General features: G+C 42.7%; 1 long non-coding RNA gene across 1 annotated transcript in view; it reads right to left on the bottom strand.

Moving 5' to 3' along the window:
• Positions 1–7,491: 7,491 nt before the first annotated feature.
• Positions 7,492–17,449, bottom strand: part of LOC129057562 (uncharacterized) — a 29,658-nt gene continuing 19,700 nt past the window's right edge. Inside the window, exon 3 of the long non-coding RNA XR_008522193.1 lies at positions 7,492–7,718. This is a non-coding gene — a long non-coding RNA (uncharacterized LOC129057562). The remainder of the gene's footprint in view (positions 7,719–17,449) is intronic.

Raw genomic sequence — 17,449 nt, 5'->3', positions numbered from 1 at the left:
TAGGACAAATGGTGCTTCCTCCACAGGGTAGTGGGGGCCCTGGGGCCCAGGCTGTATGATGATTGCGGTGGATGCTCAACTCAGACTCAGAGTCTAGGAGAGAAGGTCCTATTGCCAGACTCTCCTAAAAAGTGGGTGCATGAGCTGAGGGCTGCTCCTTGCTGGCTCAGAATCAAGAGCCTTCCCAGCTTCATCCTGTGGGTGTTTAGGACATTTCACAGGTGCAGCTCGCAGTCACGCTGGGGACACACTAATGGATGCAGGTAGAAGACTTGGATCAGAGCCTCCTTTTAAACTTACTAGTTGGGTGATCTTAGTTGAGACTCTTAACCCCCTGAGGAATGTAGCTGGTATTAAATGAGACAACATTTATAAATTCGAATAACAAGATGCCTGGCACCTACTAGGTGCTCAACAAATGGTATTTAAATCTGGACCTGGATTGTAGGAGCTCCCGTGGGTTACAGATGGCCAAAGATGTTGACCCTCTGAGCCCTTCAGGATTGTCAGGAGGGGCTTGGGGCTGTTTAGGACCTCTAGCTGATCATCTCAGGCCAAAGACTGTCTTTTCTGGTTTCCTTCTGTGCTGTTCAAAGATCACCATCTTCCGTGAGCTGGGAGGAGTGCAGATTGGGAAGCAAAGTACTAATAACGTTGCCAGTCATTGCTAAAAGGGCTTTGGGGGTCTAAGAGGCCCTGAGTCTGAAATGGCAAGAGGGAGAGGAGAGAGAAAGGGACCAAAAGGCAGAGTAGCCGTGTGGCTTGGAGGATGCCCGGGCTTCCCATCACATTGCCACTGCCACGGTGGGGAAGGGATGAGATGAGCTTACACCGCATGCAAAAGAATGGAATCCATGCTGCCAACCTCACAGCTGTGGAAACAGAGGCTTAAGGAAGACGAAATGACTGCGGGTGATCATAGGCATCACCGTGGATCTGGGACTCCAGCCCACACGTCCTGGTGCTCAGTGACAGGCCTTCCTCAGGCACCAGAAACCAGCCCTTTCCCGCCTACTCCCTGACCTCTCGGAGAGAAGTCCCAGCACTTTACCCAGTGTCTCTTCCCTGGGTTTCCCATCTGGAGAGGCTGCCAGGTCAGCCTGATTTTGTCAGCACTGAGTAGCTTGTCCTGGCATCCTGCTACGTCTGGTGAACCTTTGCCTTGTCTGAGGCAGCAGAGATGGAGCCCTCTTGTCCGTCGGTGCTAGGCACTGGGCAGGTCCCTGAGAGCTCTGGCTCCACTGGAGCAGCAGTTCTAGCCCTGGCAGCACATCAGAATCTATTGATGAACTTTAAAAAGGATCAATGCCCATGTCCCACCCTGGACCAAATAAATCCGAATCTCCGAGAGTGAAGCCTGGGCATGAGTATTCTTTTAAAACGTTCCCCAGGTGGTTCCAGTGTGCAGCCAGGATTGAGAACCGCTATGTGGAAGAATAATGCTGTGGCCTTGGGGAAGAGCTTGACCCGTGAATCCCCATGTTACTTCTCCATTGTCTGTTCCCATCATGCTTCATGGTATTGGGCAGTGTACCTCTCTTTTTCCCCAGCTTTCTATCCTAAAATATGCTTTTATTCCTTTTTACATCCTACTCTGCTGATCTGATCTTTTTATAGTGGTCTTGATCTCTTTCCTTTTATTCTGAGTTTCATTTATTCATTTATTCATCCAACATCCAACAAATGCCTGCTATGGCAGGCATATGCTGTGTGCTGGGGACATAGCAAAGAACAAGACAGGCCAGGTCCCTTCCCTCATGGAGTGTGCATTCTGCTGGGATTTGCCCTGTCAGTGTTTCTCTTTTTATCAATAAGGCTGTGATATTTGAAAACTATATTTTTTTCTAGAAATATATTACTAGTACCTTCTTCATTTTATCTCTTCCTTCTTCATCCCTTAATTAAGCTCTTCTTGTCTTTAGTATCTTGTTTATAAGCAAAGCCTCTGCCCAAGGAAAGCTAAGTCAGCCCAGTTACTTGCATTAGACAATGTTTTGCATGCATGTACCCAGGTCTTATTGGAAATACACAGGAGCCCTGGCATCTAGATAATATGCCAGGTTTGGAGAGTCCTAATCCAAGGTTCCTTTTACTTCTGTGACTGGCAGGGGTGATGGAGAACACAGGCCAGTTAAACCAGTTTCTTTGCCCCTGGAGAATACTCAGCCAGTGAACAAAGATTTGTGGGGGGCCTGGTATGTGCAGAACACTGGGCTAGGTGCTCCTGGGGGAAGAGTTTTGAGGGTGCTAAGACGGTAGGAACAGAAAGGTCCAGCCCCTCTCTTGCTGGGAACATAGGCCCATCTCCATGCAGAAGGCATGAACAATGCAAAGCCATCATGGTGAGGTTCAGTAGGAACTTCAGAAAAGCTGAAACTTGGGGCAGAAAATCCCCAGGGCATTACTGCCATAATGCAGATTACCCTGAGAGATAAGGTACTCTGCTTCCACCCCTCCCACAGTTCTGGTGTGTACCCTCCTTCTTCCAGTGGGGTATCTTCCTAAAACAGGCATCAAGGGGTCCTTGTCCAAGATGGCAGGCTGCTGGTGCACACTTCCCATCACATTGGCAGAGCTCAGTCAGGTGCCAGGGACTAAATTTTCCTTGTTGAAAGAAGAAGACAAGTTGATTTACTCTCTGTTTACAGTCATTAAAAAGCTTGATCCGAAGCTGGGTGTGGTGGCATGCACCTATAATTCCAGCTACTCAGGAAGCTGAGGCAGGAGGATTGCTTGAGGCCAGAAGTTTAAGGCTATAGCGTGCAATGATAATGCATGTGAATAACTACTGCAGTCCAGTCTGGGCAACAGAACAAGACCCTGTCTCTTAAAAAAAAAAAAAAAAAAAAAAAAAAAAAAGCTTGCTTCTTCCTAAGACTCAGGGCCCTTTGTAGACATTGCTTCTAGCTCCTAACACAAGGGAATTGGGTCTAGCTACATCTTTAACCAGAAGGAAAAACAAACCTGTTTTATTTTTCTCAAAGTCTAGAGATTTTGTTGTGGATCTATTACTCTCTAAAGTTGTGGTGGTTTTCAATTTTTTTTTGACTGTGACCGACATTAAGAAAAACATATTGCATCACTACATGTAGCTGAAACAAGTTTTCCTGATATGTTACTTACCCTTATTATAGTGCTATGTCCTCAGATATTTTACATTTGATTTCATTTTTTTAAATGAGCTGATCATTAACCAAATCAAATTGATGGGATAATAATGGGTTGTAAACCCCCAGTTTGGAAAAATACTCTTGGAAGGCCCGCACTGCGTTAATCCACGTGGGCTCTGTGCCAGGAGCTTAGTCTAGCACCTCCCTGTGGATTCTTAGACAACAGCGAATGCTCAGCTGTGTTTTTTTGTTTTGTTTTGTTTTGTTTTGTTTTTTTGAAACAGAGTCTTGCTCTGTCGTCCGGGCTGGAGTACAGTGGCGCAATCTCGGCTCACTGCAAGCTCCACCTCCTGGGTTCACGCCATTCTCCTGCCTCAGCCTCCCAAGTAGCTCAGACTACAGGCGCCAGCCACCATGCCTGGCTAATTTTTTGTATTTTTAGTAGAGATGGGGTTTCACCATGTTAGCCAGGATGGTGTTGATCTCCTGACCTTGTGATCTGCCCGCCTCGGCCTCCCAAAGTGCTGGGATTACAGGTGTGAGCCACCGCGCCTGGCCAGAATGCTTAGCTTTTTCAGTGGCCAAGAACCCTCTGAGCAAGGCATGTGCTACCTTCCCTGAAAGATGCTACTTCAGGGGCCTGTGCCTTTCCCGAAAGGAGCACCTGGGTGATTATCGCTAAAATCTGAAATGGAGAATATTTCTCATCCCCTTTTATAGGACATGTCCTCTTAGGACATTTCCTAGCAAAAGTCAGAGAACAAAAGTTTATGGACAAGTGATGGAGGCTTTGACTTCAGACGACTTTCCCCTTGTTTTCATAGCTGCTACTAGACCACATAGATAGTAGGTGCCAGTTAAGCTGCGATGCTGTAAGGGTGCCAAGAGGCTGGCCGAGGTGGCTCATGCCTGTAAACGCAGCACTTTGGGATGCCAAGGTGGGAGGATTGATTGAGCCCAAGAGTTCAAGACCAGCCTGGGCAGTATAGTGAGACCTCATCTCTATTTTTCAAAAAAAATTTTAAAAACAGTGTCTAAGAAATGTTGCTGCCCCTGCAGCCTCACAGTTGGTGAGGATTCCTTGATGCATGGATGGAACTCAGAGATTTATTCTACCTAAAAGGACATCCAGTCTATCCCATACCAAAACGCCTTCCCAAAATTATAAATGCTTTTAAGGCATTTCTCAATTTTTCTAAATGTGAAAGGGGTTAGAGGAAGGATGGTAACCCAGTTGGGCTGTGGTAGTCCTGGAGAGAAGCAGTTAGAGATGGAGCGAGTACCTGGAGTGTGGAACCAACTTACTTTTGCCCACGCCCCATGTCTTTTCCACCCCACCTTCAGCTGGCCTACACGAGTGGCGACCTTGGCCTATTCAGCCCAGGCAAGTTCAGTGATGCTCCTCAAAGCTGCTGGTGGCATGGAGCTGGGTAAACTCCTGACATCCTTAGTGGGACAGAAGCTCTGGCTTCTCATTGAACTTGGGGGCAGTTTGGTGAAGTTGACAAGTGTCTACATGTCCAGGGGCATCTATGCTCACTTGTCCCCCACAGACCTTGGCCTTGGGTGTATTTTCTTCTTCCTTTTCTGTGTGTCTGTGTGTGCTGCTCTCTTCTAGGCTCTGGAACCAGCTGATGGCCAGCTGGACTAAGTGTGTCAGTGTCCACACACCTCTGGCATGTCCCAATACCCTCCTACAGTCCTGAGGCTTAGGCTAAGCCTTTGGCATTGGCTAAATCAGTGGTGACCCACAAGTCACATATTTTCTGAGCAGTTTAGAAAGGGAGACAACATCCTGAAACTAGAGATTCAGGAACAAAGGGCCACCCACTTCATCTTCACTTTCTACTCAAGACAATAGAGGTTATAACTGTAATTAAAATTTTTTTTTTAATTGAGATGGAATCTTGCTCTTATCCAGGCTGGAGTGCAGTGGTGCAATCATAGCTCACTGCAACCTTGAACTCTCGGGCTCAAGCAGTCCTCTTGCCTCAGCCTCCCAAGTAGCTGGGACTACAGGTGCATGCCACCACGCCTGGCTAATTTATTTTCATTTTTTATAGAGATGGGGTTGCCCAGGCTGGTTTTCAAACTCCTGGGTTCAAGTGATCCTCCTTTAGCCTCCCAAAGTGCTGAGATCACAGATGTAAGCCACTGTGCCTGGCTGTGATTCTTAAATATGAGAAAAGTGGGTCAGCCAGGAGATCAGGATCTGAGGTTGGCCATGGGAACAAGCCCCAGAGTCTTAGCTAGACCTCAGAAGTCAGGATCCCAGCCTAACACCCACAAGCACGGCCAGAAAGCAAGGATAATTTAAATATATTTGTTCCTATCAACCAAGGCAATTGTTTCTTGATATTTGTGTAAAAAATTTAAATTCTACTCTCAAGGGTATTTGTCACTCAGGCTTTAAATGCCAGCTTTGTCTGCCCAGTTTAGACCCAGCCCAGCATTCCTGACTTAGTTTACCCAAAGGAAACGGCTGATTTTGTCAAACTTGGTTCCCCCTTTCTGGCTTGTATCTCTGAATTCAACATGCAGACAACAAATCTATGGTGTGCACATCCACCCAACACAACTGGCCACCCATGGGTTTGGAGATGGGGGGAACAGAAACAAACCTCTCTGTGTCATGCAAACCAGGGAACCTAGCAGAGCTTCTGAGACACGGTGGGAACACGTTTCACATTTGGAGGTAGGTTTATGGTTTACAGTTGTTACAAGGTACTTTTGATCTCCTGGCTTACAGCTGAGAAAGCTGAGGCCACATTAAGGGAGACACCCAAGTTCCCACAGCTGTGGCTGATTTAGAATTCCGACCAGCACCTGGGATTCCCAGGCCCACGTTCTTCCCAGCAGACCCGAACACCGGCAATTTCCGGGCACCCACTATCATGGAAGGCGGTATGGAAGCAGCTATGCGGCCCTGGTCTGTCAGTGTCTATGACTAGAACATGCTACCCATCATTGACTCATCTGCCTTAAGAACTCTTCCGCCTAAATGTTAATATTTATCATTTACAGCCCGCCACTACCCCCTTTCAAAGGCGAACACAGTAAAATTTATGACAGGTGCTCTATCAGAACACAGAGGAGCATAAAACAGGAGGAGGTGTGATAGTCCATCCATCTGCTGGAGCAGCTCTTCCAGAGGCCCGAGTCACCTGGAGCATTCTGGCATGGGGCTGCGGCCAGGCCTTTTCCTCCTGGAGCTGCTGCTGCTTCTGGGGCAAGGTAAGCATGCCTTTTGCTCAGAGGACAACCAATGGTTTAGCCCCGCTGGTGTCCCATGTTGCTTAGGCAAGGGGTGTGCAAGAGGAGTGTGTGCTTTTGATGAGATAAAGCACAAATCATACAGTTCAAGAATAAGAAGGCTGGTTTGCCTCCTGTGGAATGGGATGCAGAGGATGCCTACACAGGGTTACATGTCTCAAAGGCTGCCGGGAGTGAGGCAGATCTTGGGATAGGAGACGAGTACGGTCGGGCAGCAGCACCATGGTACAAAAAAAACCTGGATTCTATTTGTTTGTGCTTTGTGGCTTTGGGCAAGTTCTTCCACCTCCCTGGACCTCGATTTTTTTCATCCTTAAAATGGAAATACTACTACTATGCACATTTTGATCATTACTATTACCATTTATGAGCTTTGTTTTGTTTTTGAAGGACAAAGGAAGACAGATTTCCGGATGATAAATTCTAAAAGATTGCCTACATTCTTTCGTGCTGCTAAACAGGGTGCTGAGCTTTTGTTGAACTGAGTGGGCAACCAGCCAGGGCTTTCCATTCCCCACAACATTAATGACTGTGGGTAGATTGTGCCTCTGCCATAATCCCTCTCTGCCTCTCTTCTTCCCATCATTGGCTCTCCCTTTGCTTAGGAAGGTAGAACCTTTTAAACTGAAAAGGGCCTTAAAGATCTTTCATCTTCTCCAGATGAGAGGACGGGGTCTGGAGTGAGAAGGCACTTGCCCTTGACTCCCCAGAGAGAGAGGAGGAAGCATGGGACAGAGTCCTGGGCCTGCCTAGGGTCTGAGCCCACGCTTGAGGCTTCTCTGGGGCAAGTCAGTTACCGCTCTGAGCTGTGGAGGAGAATGACAATGCTTGCTATGCCTTCTGCACAGGATGATTGTATTTGATTACTAATGAGGCCAAGGAGTGTTTTCAAAGAGATCGTTTGAGTTTCTCTTTTGTGAAGTGCCTGTTCAAGTCTTTTTCCTATTGATTTTTTAGGAGTTCTCCATATATGCTGTGTACTAGCTCTTTGGAGGTTACATATATGACAAATATCTTCTTCCACTCTGAAGCTTGTCCTCCTACTCTATGGGGACTTTTGATGAGCAAAATTCTTAATTTTGTGTAAATAAATGTAGACCACCCAAATGAGGACAAACAGAGGCTATTTATTCAGAGCTTGCTGTAGCGAGACATAACTTATGTTTGGCCAAGATTCAAAGGCAGGCAGGGGAGTGGGAAAGCTTCACAGTGGAAAAAAGGGAAATCTTCAGATCTGCTCTGGTTGGAGGTTGTTGATATCAGGGACCAGCTGACTAGAGGCAGGGCATCTGAAGTTATCCAATTGGGAGTGTATCTGGCTTTCTCTGAGTGGTCCTGAGTTGCAAGCAGAGCAAAAAACAGAGAAGATGGCAGTCATTAACCAAACCTGACCATTCTGGGCTGATTGCTGCAGTTTGGTTCTCTGGCCTGGCCGATTGCAGATTGTGGCTCAGAGTTCTGTTATCATATGTGGTCTCACCATTGTCTATTTGTATATTCTCTATTTTTTTTTTTTTTTTGAGACAGAGTCTGGCTGTGTCACCCAGGCTGGAGTGCAGTGGCTTGGTCTCAGCTCACCGCAACCTCTGCCCCCCAGGTTCAAGCGATTCTCTTGCCTCAGCCTCCTGAGTAGCTGGGATTACAGGTGCCTGCTGCCATGCCTGGCTAATTTTTGTATTTTTAGTAGAGACGGGGTTTCACCATGTTGGCCAGGCTGGTCTCAAACTCCTGATCTTAAGTGATCTGCCTACCTCGGCCTCCCAAAGAGCTGGGATTACAGGTGTGAGCCACCGTGTCCGGCCTTTATTCTTAAGTATATGTATTTTAAATCTTCCTTTATGGTTTGTGCTCTTTGTATCTTAAAGAACTCCTCTCCTACCTCGAGGTCATGAAGATATCCTATATTTCCTTCTAAAAGCTTTATAAATTTACTTTTCTCATTTAAGTCAATCACCCTACATCTGGGATTGACTTTTATGAATAGTATATGAGAGGAACCCAATGCTGTCATTATTATTTCTTTTTGAGATAGAGTCTCACTCTGTCACCTAGGCTGGAGGGCAGTGGTGCAATTATGGCTCATTGTAGCCTCAACCTCCCAGGCTCAAGTAATCCTCCCACCTCAGCCTCCCAAGTAGCTAGGACCACACACCCACTCAGGTTATATAATCAAAATATTGTGTTCAGGCACATGCCACCACGCCTGGCTAATTTTAGTATTTTTTGTAGAGAAGGAGTTTCACCATGTTGCCCAGGCTAGTCTTGAACTCCTGGGCTCAAGCAATCCTCCTGTCTTGGCCTTCTAAAGCATTGGGATTACAGGTATGAGCTACCACATCCAGCCCCTCATTTTTTTAAATGCAGATACCCAGTTGTCTCAGTACCATTTATTGAAAAATCGGTTGTTTCCCTACCACTGTGAAGAGCTACCTCTGTTTGTCCATTAAGGATTCATGCATGTTTCTATCTGTGTCAGTTCTCTTTTTTGCTCTATTAGTCCATTTATCTGTCTCAGGGCCAATAACCCATTGTCTTAATTCTGTAGCTTTATATTAACTTCTGTTTTTGAGAAAAGAAGTCTTCCTATTTTTTCTTCTTCAGAAGTGCCTTGGCTTTGAATTTCCGTGTAAATTGTACTATCAGCTTGGAAATTTCCACTGGAGAAAACCTGTTGGGATTTTGATAGAGATTGCTTTGAATTCTATGAATCAAGTTGGGGAAAACAGACATCTTTACAATATTGAGTCTTTCAAGTCATAACCATGTATTTAGATCTTTAACGCCTCTCAAAGTTTTCTCTGTTGCAGGCATGGACATATTTTGTTAAATTTATTCCTAGGTTTAGATATCTTTGTTGTGTGGCAAGTGGGTTTTAAAATTTTTATTTTGAAAATGTTTGTTATTGATATATAGAAATAAAATGAATTTTGTGTTGTTTTTGAACTCAGCTAAACTTAAAAATTTTAATTATTTATATATTCTTTTGGGTTTTCTATTAGGTTGGTGCAAAAGCGATTGCTGTTTTTGCCATTACTTTTAATGCTGTTTAATGCTCCCACCAGAAGAGCTAATGCACACAGCATTTTTCCAACTGACCTTTTAAAAAATAAAATAGAGAATCCAGGCTCAAGTCTGGATTAGTGCTCTATTGCTTTGTAACAAAGCAGTGGCAAAATAGCACTCACTTTTGCACCAACCTAACACACATAATCCTGCCGATAATGATGGTGTTGTTACTTCCTCTTCAATCTGTATACCTTTTATTTCTTTTTCTTATCTTATTGTGCTGGTTGGTGCCTGCACAACAATTTTTTTTTTCAGAGGTGATGATACCAAAGATGGTATTCTTATGTTATTCCCGAGTTCAAAAGGAAAATGTTAGGCTGGACGTGGTGGCTCACACCTGTAATCCTAGCACTTTGGGAGGCCGAGGTGGGTGCATCACCCGAGGTCAGGAGTTTGAGACCAGCCTTGCCAACATGGTGAAACCCTATCTCTACAAAAATACAAAAATTAGCCAGATGTGATGGTGGTTGCCTGTAATCCCAGCTGTTCGGGAGGTTGAGGCAGGAGAATTGCTTGAACCTGGGAGGTGGAGGTTGCAGTAAGCCGAGATTGCACCACCGTACTCCAGCCTGAGTGACAGAGCCAGACTCTGTCTCGAAAATAAAAAAAAGGAAAATGTTTAACTTCTCATCAGTAATTGTGCTGTTTGCTAATGGCTTTTTTTTGTAGATAAGCTCTATGAGATTAAGAAACCTTTATTCCAAATTTGCTAAGAGATTTTTTAAAATGAGAAGTGGATGTTGAAATTCATCTAATGCTTTTTCTGTATTTATTGAGATGATTGTGTGACTTACTCCGTTCATCTGCTAATGTTGTGAATTAAATAAGTTGACTTTTTATTATTTTGTTCATTTCTTCAGTCATTGCTTATTAGATTTATCAGAGACCACACATTGCATTTATTTGTCCTGTCTCTTTAATCTCTTTTCATCAAGAATAGTTCTCTCAGCTTTTTGTTTGTTTCTTTTGTGTCAATGAACATCTTCAGCTGGTTTTTGTGTGTGAACAACAAACACTGATGTCCATGAATCCCCTAGTTGGTGATGCCAAATTTGATAATTTGGTGAAGGTGGTGGCTGCCTGACTTTTTTCCCTTGTGAAGGTACCTTCTCCATGTGGTTTATAAATTATCCATAGGGAGATACTGTGAGACTGTGTGATCACCCTTTTCCCCAGTGGTTTTTAGCATCCATTGATATTTCTTGCCTAAATTTTTACCATGGTGATTGTAAGATGGTGATTTTTCTATCATTCCTTCTTCCTTCTGCTATTGTCAGTTGGGTTTCCTCCATAAAAAAGAGATTCCCTTTTTTCCCCCACTTAAAAAAATATTTAACTGAACTCCCCACTCCTTTTTGTCTTATCTTTTTCATATGAAATTCATCTATGGGAGGCTAAGCAGGGAGGATAGCTTGAACCCAGGAGTTGGAGACCAGCTTGGACAATATAGTGAGACCCTGTCTCAAAAAAAAAAGAAAAGAAAAGAAATTCACTTATGGACTCTTATTAATCTGTGTGTTGTAATCCAGGCCTGTTATTTTTTGATGCCCAAGTTATTACAGATTTGGCCAGTGAGAGCCTCTTCAAGGTGACTTCTGTGGCCCTATCAATATTTAAGCACTTTTAAACTTCATGGTACAAGATTTTCCCAGCTAACCTTGTATTTCCTCTATCCCAAACCTGGAATCAGCTGTTTCTTCAAGGCTTCCATTGATAGGGGAGTGTTATTTGGAAACCAAGGTCCGGGTGCTAGGAATGTTTGTTGCTGCTGAAGTGTTATTGTCTAGGCCCTTTCAGTGACAAAACTAAGAAATATAGTTTTCTTTTTTAAAAACACCCAATAAATTTATAAAGTTATCTTTAATTTAGGTAGAATTACACTTTTTCGTCTCCTTCTTTCATTCCATATTTGTATTGTCCTTCACCCACAGTGCAAAGCTGGGTTACAGACACATCAATGAATTTATTCACTTACTGAATCCTACAATACATACAACACAGTACTGGAATTGCTATGACAATACCACCAACAACAAATGAAGTTCAAAATTCCTTTGCCATTCTTCCGTCCTTTAGAATATATTCCACTCAGGGTGTATAATCAAAATATTGTGTTCAAAATCACTTGAATTTTTTTTGGTTCTCTCTGTGTAATTATATAACCTAGTTGGCATACAGTTAAGTGTGTCTGTATTTAATTTTGTGTTTCTTCCGTTCTTGCTTTTTACTAAGTTTTTTCAATATATAAAACATTAACATGGTTCAGAAGTCGAAACTATATGAAAAGATGTACTCAGAGAGGTCCCATCCCCTTCCCCTACCCTTTCTATCCCATTTCTGTCATTCCTGTAGGTAACCAATTTTATTAGTTTAATATCCTTTGTTTCTTTTTGAGAAAATATACTCTTATTTTCCTTTATTCTTGCACAAGATAACCTACTATATATGTTTTTTGCATTTTGATTTTTTTACTTAATTATGTGTCCTGAAAATTGTACTATATTGATTCAGAGATCTTTATTTTTTTCCAACTGCAGAATATTCCAGTATGTACCGTATATTCCACCAGCCTCCCAACATGGCCATTAGGTTGTTTCCAATATTTTGCTGTTACAAATGCTACTGTCATGAACAGTCACATGGATGTATCTTTTTCAAGTTCAGCTTATGCTAGGCTATACATCTAACTTAGGATAAATTCCTGGAACTGGGATTTCTGGGTCAGAGGGTGAACACACATATAGATTTGTTAGGTATTACCAAATTTCCCTCCATAAGGATTGTACCAATTTGCATTCCTACCAGCAATATATATGAAATTGCTTATTTTTTCATAGCTTGATAATAAAGCTATATTGACAATAAAGCATGCAGTCAAGACTTAGAATTTTTGCAAATGTCACAGGTAAGAAACATTTTAATTTATCTTATTAGAATGTAATTTGATTATGTTTTCATATTTTTAAGGACCAGGTGGTCTCAAGGTTACAAAAAGCAATGGGAAATGAATATTTTCCTATTCATTTAGATGACAGCCTTTGGGAATCATACATACATATATAACATATGTATATGTGTGTGTTCATATTAAGGAAATAACCATAAATTTCTACATCCTTGAGTTTTAATTCATCAGAAATCATATTAAATTTTGTTAAAGGCCTTTTCAGCATGTATAGAAATAATCATATGATTATTTACTCTTAGGTCTATTATGTTGAGTTATATTAATAGACTTGCTAATACTGAATGATCCATTGGGATTGTATGCCCATTGCTGGCATAAAATCAAGTTGATCATGGTGTATCTTTTTTATTATATTGCTAGGCTTAGTTTGCTAACAATTGTTTCAGGTTATTTTTCTTATATGCCCATGAATGAGAGTGAGTTATAAGTTTCTTCTTTCTCTGTGCCCTTGCTGGATTTGGGTACCAATGTTTTACAGTCTCATAAAATGAATTTGGGAGTGTTCCTATTTTTCTGTTTGCTGGAATAGTTTGTAATAATAATGGATTTTTTCCTTTTAATGTTTGGTAGAACTTGCCAATGAAGCCATCTGGGCCTGGAATATTATTTTTTGGTAGATTTCTGACTACCGCTTCAATTTCTTTAGCACTTATAGAATTAGTCATATTTTATTTTTCTTAAATCCACTTTGGAAAGTATTTTTTTTCTAGGAATGTGTCTATTTCGAGTAAATTTGAAAGTGGTTTGGCATAAAATTTGTGTATGGTTTTCTGTTATCCCTTCAATACCTGTAGCTTCTGAAGTCATGTCCTTCTTTTTGTTTCTGGTACTGATTATTTATGATTTATCTTACCAGAGGTTTGTCTACTTTATTATTTTTTTCAAACCAATTTTTTTTTTTTTTTTTTTGAGAAAGGTCTAACTCTGCTGTCCAGGCTGGAGTGCAGTGGCCGGATCACAGCTCACTGCTGCCTTGACCTCGGGGCCTCAAGAGTTCCTTTCTCTTCAGGCTCCCAAGTAGCTGGGACCACAGGTGCATACTACCACACCTGTTAATTAAAAGAAAAAAAATTTGTAGGGAGGGAGTCTCACTATCTTTCCCAGGCTGGTCTTGAACTCCTAGGCTCAAGCTATCCTCCAACAGCCTCTCAAAGTGTTGGGATTACAGGCATGAGCCACCATACCTGGCTTTTATTGATCTTCTATGTCACCATTCTCTATTGAGGCATAGCAAAGTACCCCAAATCTCAGTGACTTACAGTAGCAACCATTTTATTTACTCACAGTTCTGTGAACCTGCAGCTTGGGAAGACTTCAGCAGAAACATCTCATCCTTGTTCCACATAGTATCATCTGGGATTGACTTGGTGGGTCCCAAATGAGATGTCTGGGGACTTCGTACTGGGACCTGGGTGTCTTCTTGTTCCCCTACTTGGCCTTTGTTTCTGTATGCGCAGTCTGGACTTCTTTACATGGGGACCCAAGGTCCCAAAAGAGCACAAATAGAAGCCACAAAGCCTTCTAATGTCCGCTCCCCAAAGTCATTTCTGTTGCTTCTGTGAGTCAATGCAAGTTTCTGTAGTAGCCTAGATTCAAGGTGAAGGAAATAGACACCACCTCTTGATGGGAAGAATGGCCTAAGTCACAGTGCAAAAGGGCATACAGGATGAGACAAAATGCTGTGGCCATTTTTGGAAAAATATACCATCGTTTATATTGTATGTTTGTTTTCCAGTTCATTCATTTATGTAAATTTATCTTGCCTGGCCTTTCTAGCACATCCTGAATCTGTGGCTTGATTACTTCCATCAGTTTTGAAAAATTGTCAACCAGTGTCTCTTGAAATGTTGCCTCTACTTGATTATTTCTGCTTTTTCTTCTGGAATGCCAGCACAATGTTTGGCCTGCTCACTCCATGTACCATGTCTCTTAACCTCTCTCTCAACTTTACCATCTTCTTGTCTTTCTATACTGCATTCTAAGTAATTTATTATGATACATCTTCTAGCTTATTCAGTCTCCTTCAGTTGCGTCTAATGTTCTGTTAAACCTGATCATTGAAGATTTTAAAAATTGGTGATTTTATTTTTCAAATTTAACTTACATTTAGTTTCTTACCAAATTGGTAATTAAATAACTTTGGATTCCCATAAAAACTTCAAGTTTGTCTTATTTTAAAAAACATAGTCATTTTAAGGGCCAGACGCAGTGGCTCACGTCTGTTATCCCAGCAGTTTGGGAGGCTGAGGCAGGCAGATCACTTGAGGTCAGGAGTTTGAGTCCAGCCTGGCCAACATGGTGAAACCCCGTCTCTACTAAAAATACAAAAATTAGCTGGGTATGGTGGTGTGTGCCTGTAGTCCCAGTACTCAGGAGGTTGAGGCAGGAGAATTACTTGAACCTGGGAGGTGGAGGTTGCAGTGAGCCGAGATTGGGCCACTACATTCCAGCCTGGGCAACAGAGCGAGACTCGGTCTCAAAAAACAAACAAACAAAAACAACAAAAATTCATTTTGTAATTTTACAATTTTGATGATTTTAGTATCCAAAGTCTTTGTGATCTGTTTCTTTTGTTTTGTTTTCCTGCTGATTCTTGCTTATATGTACCTAATTTCTTTATGTATTGTACCTGGTTATCTTTTATTGCATGCTGCTCAGACTCCTTGAAAATGTACTTATGAGATTCTTTGAGGCCTAGGATGAAGGTGAATGTCTTCAGGGAACACATAAGTGTTCATTCTACTGGGCACTGGGAATGTTATCATTTGAGGATCACTTCAAACTAAATTCATGGTGTGAGGCTCCCTAGAAAAACCAGGCTCTATGATAAGCACAGTTCATGTATAACAGTCATCCTTTAAGATGGCCTGTGCTATTTTTCCCATTTTACAGATGAGAAAACTGAGAAGCTAGGTAACTTGTCCAAAATCATCCAGCTAATTAGTACAGGAAGCTGAGGTCAGTCCTGAGCTTGGATCCAGGGCCAGCACCTTTCGCTACCTTACAATATAATAGAGCTCGAGGGAAGAACCAAAATTAGACTTTTATTTAAACTTTTAAATGGACTCAACAAGCAATACATATGAAAACAGATTCCTGCTTTGGATGTTTTGGCTTATAAAACTGAAATATCATTAACTACAGTTGGCAAAAGCAAGTTGGCAAGAAATCATTGTATCTAATAAAATACCATTTTTGCTAGAATTTTATTTTCCTTGAATGGGTCAGAAGTTCCCAGAAGATTGTCATGCCTGTGGGAAAAACTTGTTGCCTTGGTAACGTATCCATGACAGGCCTGTCAATGCAAAACCAACGGTGGGAGCTGGGTGAACTCATTGAGTGAGAAAAGGATACCTTTTCATTACTAAAACAAGCTAGGTAACATTTGTTTTGCAAGAGCCCAGGGCTCTTCCTGAAGGTTAGCTTTCCTTCCCTTCCTGCAGGAAGTTTTCCCAAGCCTTCTAGAAATACAGTCTTTCTAAATAAGAGTAGAAAGGGATATTTGAGAACTTTTGGTGGCCCAAGTCCTTCAAATTATCGATGCAAGATCAGGGAGAACCTGCTTGGGTCACACACCTAGTTGGTGGCATAGCCATCCCCGAATCTCTGGTGTTAGACTCTACATCCCAATGCCTCCATCCCTATCCCACCCCTCACTTCAATTTACACACTTGTCTCCAAATGTCTGCTTTGGACACTGAGCACAGGTATGGGGTTTTCTCTAGAGGCTCAGAAGTTCTACTTTCCTGGGATGTCATCTGTGCCTTGTAGATTTCTAGGACTTTACTGTCAATCATCATTTTCATCAAGTTGCATTTTTGTTACTGTCAATTAACTGAGCACCCTTCTAAAAACCCAAGTTGGGCTGTGCCTGGCTGGTAGTTACTAAATCAAATGTTAAGGAACCCTCTGGGGAGAGAGAAAGGAGCCGCATAAAATCACTGGAGAAGAATTAAGCACCAAAATAGGTGCAAGCAGCTGTAATAAAAGCAACAGGATTCAGAGAGCTGAGAGATGAATGTGGGCTGGAGGAATCTCATGTGGGAGGTGAAACTCAATTGCTCACTGAAGGGTGAGTGGGACTGAGATAAACACCAAGGAGCAGAGAGGGCAGGCGAGGGGAGGGCATGGCAATGATGGGTTTGAGGAACAGGAGCAGGCTGGCTGAACTGGAGTGTGGGGTTGGTGTGGGGCAAAATGAGGAGTTAAGGTAGGACAATTAAACCCCAGTGCAAGGAGAGTGGAGATTTTTCAGAGTGCCTTTTAGCTTAAAGAGACTTCTAAAATGATTGAATCCAAATCTTTTATTTTACATTTACAAAAACTAAACTGGTGGAGTGACCAGCCTAAGGTCATGCAGCAAGCCTGGAATTTTAATTTGCTGTAGTAGGAAATGGGGAACTATAGAAAGTTCTTTAGCAGGGGAGTGGCATGATGCAAGTGGTATTTTGGGCAAGATGAGTCCTCCAGCTTCAGACATAAAAGGTCATGAGTCAAAAGAGGCACCACCTTGGTGAACAGAACCCTGGATCATAGGAAGGGGCCCAGCAGGGTTTCGGCTGGGCTCTGGGAAGGGTAAGTGCTTTTCTTCATGCCTTAGGCCACCATTTCCTCTTGCATTATTGCATCTCTGAGAATGAGGGGTCCTAAGCCTCCCTTCCTTCACACTACAACTTCCCAGTTGTCTCTGGGAGGAGACCTTCCTGATGGTCTCCCTTCCTGAGACTGCCTTCCTGTTGGAGCTCACTGATCAACACACCTGCCGCCATCCAACTTTGAGGAATCCCTGGTCCCGTTTAAAGTTCTGGCCAATGGTGGCTGAGGTGAAGCTAGAGCTGCTGCTGATTGTGGAAGATATTAGTATAGGAGGAGTCAGGGCTCTGGAACCTGCCATTGTCAAGGTCTGCTTGTTTGTCTTCACCATGGGACTGTCTTCTACAGGTTGCTCCTTCCTGGCTCTGGGTTGGCCTCAGCTGTCCCTGTCTTAGTCTGTAGTGTGCTGCTATAATACCACAGACTGGGTCATTTATAA

The sequence above is a fragment of the Pongo abelii genome, chromosome 12 (assembly GCF_028885655.2).
Source record: "Pongo abelii isolate AG06213 chromosome 12, NHGRI_mPonAbe1-v2.0_pri, whole genome shotgun sequence".
Lineage (NCBI taxonomy): Eukaryota > Metazoa > Chordata > Mammalia > Primates > Hominidae > Pongo > Pongo abelii.
This window is presented reverse-complemented; position numbering and strand designations above follow the sequence as displayed.